This window comes from Gekko japonicus, unplaced genomic scaffold (genome assembly GCF_001447785.1).
Source record: "Gekko japonicus isolate JY-2015 unplaced genomic scaffold, Gekko_japonicus_V1.1 scaffold600, whole genome shotgun sequence".
NCBI classification, from domain to species: domain Eukaryota; kingdom Metazoa; phylum Chordata; class Lepidosauria; order Squamata; family Gekkonidae; genus Gekko; species Gekko japonicus.
Genome location: NW_015168669.1, coordinates 670017 through 674984, shown reverse-complemented (window position 1 = coordinate 674984; position 4968 = coordinate 670017).

Here is a 4968-nt window from a genome sequence, read left to right as displayed (position 1 = left end):
AGCTTTTTCTTCTCCCCCCCGGCCCTTGCGGCTTTTTCTCCTTCCCCCACCCCTGGCTCCGAAGTGAGGGCCGAGCGGCAAGCCGCTCCGCCCTCGCCACTCTGCCCCCCCCAGCTCGCCGCTCACCTTCCAAGCGGCGTCAGCGGTAGCGTTGGTCGCAGAGCATTCCCTGCACATGTGCAGGGGACACTCTGTGAGTTTTGGGGGGGATTTAAACATCCCCCCGATGTTTTTTTCCAGATTTAGGATTTTTGTGCACACGTGGGGACCGCCCACGTGTGCACAAACCTCTCCCTCCCCCCAGGTTCCCCCGATGTGCGGATTTAAGTATCCGCACACCAGGGTGTGACTTGAGAATTAGATATATAGATATTTCACTTTTCCATTGGAACAAACTCCAAAGTAACTTGAAATATCAAAACAGTAAAATCCATATTACAAGAAACCAGCAAAAATAAGAAAGCAATAAAAACAACAATAGAGAATAGCACAAAACAAATAAGAGCCACCAATTCAGCCATGGAGTGCCTGGGTAAATATTTAACTTGATCTCTAGTCATAAATTTAATAAATCAGGATCTGAGGAAGGAGTTCCACACTCAGGGTGTTATGTCAAAGGCCTTTCGCAGCCTGAGGTAACTTCAGACCAAAACTGCTAGTTCTCATGTGAGGTAAATTTTTAAAAAAGAAAGGGGGGGGGGGAAGAAGGGCCTTTTTCTGGTCAATATCCAGGCTCAAGCACTTGACTCAGACCTTTGGAAAGGGATAATCAAAATTGGGCAGGTTCATACAGGAGGAGGAGGTTTTTCTAATCCGTTGGCCCAAAGACATCTAAGGTTTTACTAAGGATGAGGCCCCATTTCAAACGCATGGCTTGATTCAAATATCCATGTTTCAGTTCTGCTTCTGCCCTGTGAGGAATGAAGCTGTGAATCTTTATTTTTGTACCATTTTCTGTTTCCTCTTGCCAGACTCTTCCTTTAAAAGGCATGTATGTTAGATGGGCATCAGTAATGTAAAAACTGCTTGGTATGTAAAAATTCTCTGTAAGAAGCAAAATAATCAGCAAAGCCATCAATAACAATGGGACAAACTGAAACTGTTGACAGTAACAACATTCAGAATCTAGGAGAAATGAATATATTTGTATCAATTCGTAAAAGGTCATGACTTGGCTCACAAATGCTTGTTTGTTTACCTCATTTACTCCCCACCTTTATCCCCAAACCTCAAACAGCTTACATTGTTTGCCTTCCTTTCATTTTACCTACAACCCTGTCAGCTAAGTTAAGTCTGAGAGTGTGTGACTTGCCCAAGGTCACCTGTCGAGCTTCCATGGCAGAGTAGGGATCCAAACCTAGTCCAAACCTAGTCCTACTCCCAGACCCTAGTCCTAGACTAACCACTATACCACACGGGTTCTCATGTGCCCAGAAACATGTTGGAAGCCGGTGGAGATTGTTTAAAACCCATTTGATGATCAGTGTGGTTTGGTGTGTTTGTTTTTTTTTAAAGCATGTAGTTCAGGATTGTTCTGTGACTTCTCCATTATTATGTATGTAATGCCCGTCAACCATCCTGTGCTTTCACTTTGGGCTGAGCATCTACAACCCTTAGTCTTATTTCAAGCTTTGTTGGGTACAGGACCAAAACGGTATCCCCTCCCCCCCCCTGTGGAGTTTTCAAGACAAGAGACGTTCAGAGTTGGTTTCCATTGCTTGGCTCAGTGGAGCAACCCTGGACTTCCTTGGTGGTCTTCCATCCAAATACTAGCCAGGTCTGACCACGCTTAGCACCTGAGATCTGATGAGATTGGGCTAGCCTGGGATATCCAGGTCAGGAAAACAGCATTTACTGCAGTCGAAATAAAGAATGACAATGCAAAATGTAGTGATAGGATTCTGTAAACTTACTGTAAAAATGGAAGACAAATTCATGAAATGAGGTCATTCTTATCATTGGATATACATAACTTATGATAGAAGAAGAAGAAGAGAGAAGAGATTGGATTTATACCCCACCCTTCACTACCCAAAGGTGTCTCAGAGTGGCTTACAAACTCCTTTCCCTTCCCCTCCCCACAACAGACACCCTGTGAGGTAGGTGGGGCTGAGAGAACTCTTGACAGAAACTGCTTTTTTCCAAGAACAGCTCTTATCAGAGCTACGGCTTGCCCAAGGTTATCCAGCCAGGTGCAAGTGGAGGAGTGGGGAATCAAACCCGGTTCTCCCAGATTAGAGTCCGTGCACTTAACCACTACACCAAACTGGCTTAAAAGAACCTTCTAGATCAAAGACTGTTAGATCGCCGTTAACAAGGAGTCAGAGAATGATTTCAGCAAAGTGATCAGCTTTATTGAAGTAACGAACAAGCACTTGAACGCATTCATAACCAGAACGATTTAACATGAGGAGCTAGGCTCCTTTTAAACATTCCCAGGCTAACATAGCCACGCCTATTTACATTTACCAACCAATGAGGTTGTGAGTATAAGGTCCAATGAGAATCTTTCCCTCGCAGGGAACTGACACAGTTCTGATTGGTCGCTGTTGCAGAGAGACCATAGTCGCACAGTACTGAGGAGCCTATGTTCGGCTCGAAGCTTAACATGGGGAGTTAATGAAGCGATTCACGTAACTGTTTGCAATACACTACAAAGACCTTGTACTTTGGAATACACAGGGGTATCTGACTGGCTGCTTTTGGAAACAGGATCATTGGATCTTGATCTAACAGAGACTGACTGTTAATAATAGTAATAATATAGTTTTTAAAAACCCTCTTCAGCAGATGTGTTCATTGAAATGTGCAGGGACCTAGCTGAATTAAGTTCACAGATTCATTGTGACACATACATGGCTTGAGTAGCAGTGGGGTGGTGGTGGCTATGCAGGGTAGGAGTGGGCTGAGGCAAGAAAAATGGTGCCAGTGTGGGAAGGACCTGCAAAAATGCTCACTTTTGCATGCAAATAGTATCCAAAGTTGCTTTGACTGTGATTTCCCCCCATACCAAAAAAGAAAAGAAAACATTTTGGGAAAGATCTTAGCCACATTGAGGAAAATGTGGGAAGTGGATAATTAAGGGGCAATGTTGTGTTGATGCCCCCCCCCGAAGAGAAAACAGCTGTATTGTCGTTTGGAAGACAAATGGGAGCAAAGCCTCCATGTGAAAGCAGTCTGAGTTGTGGGAACTTTAATTTGTGGCGGTTGTACCCAGAGAGGTCCACAACCATGTTCAAATGGGCTTGGTACTTGTTCCTTTCAGAGTGTGCGTGTGTGTATGTTGCAGTGAGAACCTTGGATTGCCGTTGTAATGACTAGTTATGGCAATACTTCTCCCCCCCCCCCTTCTATGGTGAGAGACCGTGGCTCAGCGTTAGAGCATCTGCTTGGCATGCAGAAGGTCTCAGGCTCAAGCCCCAGCATCTCCAATTAAAAGGATCAGGTAGAAGGTGATGTGAAAGGCCTCTGCCTGAGACCCGGGAGAGCCACTGCAGGTCTGAGTAGACAACACCTTGATGGAAACAGTGGTCTGATTTGGCTTCATGTGTGGTGCTTTATTTTCCACTTTATCTTCTGTATTCCATATAGAAGAATAATAATGTGGCACTTGGTAAATGTGTTGCTACCGAATAAGTTACAAGGATAGTAGCTCCGTCCCTGCTTTGGATTTGCATGACTTTATTTTCTAAATGTTAATCACCTAGATTGATTTTGAGGAAAGAACCCTCTTGAAATATGAATATATCATGCCTCAATGTATGTGTATTACTTTACCATCTATCTAGCGTCTTTTTATCCTGCCTTTTTCCCATGGGGACATTTTCCCATGAAATTCCTTTTGGACATTTTGTCCAAGCAGGGATCTCAGATTTTACTTTTGATTTTTACAAGCTCAGGATGTTCAGAACTCCGTCGCACCTATGAATTTCGTTCCTCTTGCAATCTCTCAAGTTCTGCCTGGAGAAAGATCTCAAAAATCCATTTCTAAATTTGTCATTTGGCTGCAGCTCTATTCTTGACACATTTCATAACTTGTGTTGTCACTGATGGTGGTGCTTCTTGTAGGGACAGATTGTCCTAAAGGCCCATAGTGCATCATGTTTGCAAGCTTCTGCTTGCATTGGAGATGCTACAGAATTTTTTTGGCTAAAGCAAAAGGTTGAGTAGTTTGTGAAAGTTAGACTTGAAATGAGACATCAGAAATTGTAAGAGAAGAACAAAAAAAGAAAAAGAAACTAGCAAAATTTCTGGGAGGGGGGTGCCTGTTAATCCCACAGAAAACACTTTCACACAGCCTGAATTGTTGTCTGTTTCTCCAGCACTGAGATTCTGTGGCTGAAGAAGACAAGTCTCCACACTCTAGACAATGTTTTAATTTTTTATATTTTTTTACGATAATGAAATTGTGACATTAATTTGGAAATGTCTGCTGAGGTGAGCTATGAGGAATTTTATTAGAATGGAAATCAAAGAAGACTTCAACAGGACTAGTGAAATTCGTTGTATGGATTGTGCAGATTTTGCCATGAACGTGTTCAGCTGTCAAACTTAGCATGTTTGAAGATGGCTGTAAGATGTGAGGCAATTGCTTGGTCTGTTCAGTTCATGCTGAGCAGCTGTGAACACCCGCCAGACTGGATTTACATCTCCCAAAATTGAGCATGTGCAAAGACTCTGCCAGTTCAAGCTGCTCGATGGTCATTAGCAACACTAAGGACTAGTTAGGAGAACACCAAAGGGAAGGATTTTATTGAAACACAACATTTATGGATGACTGATTTGAACTATTTGTGAGTGATCTAATCGTATATTTAAATAATTGCCTGGTGAGAGGAGCTGTTATGCAGCAAGGATGAGGGGGCAGAAGAACTTAATTAGGCTGTGTGAGAACGTACATGCAGAAAAGGCCAATTGCACTGTGCTGCATAGTTAGGAAGCACAGAGTGGAAAACAAAATCCTGCTGA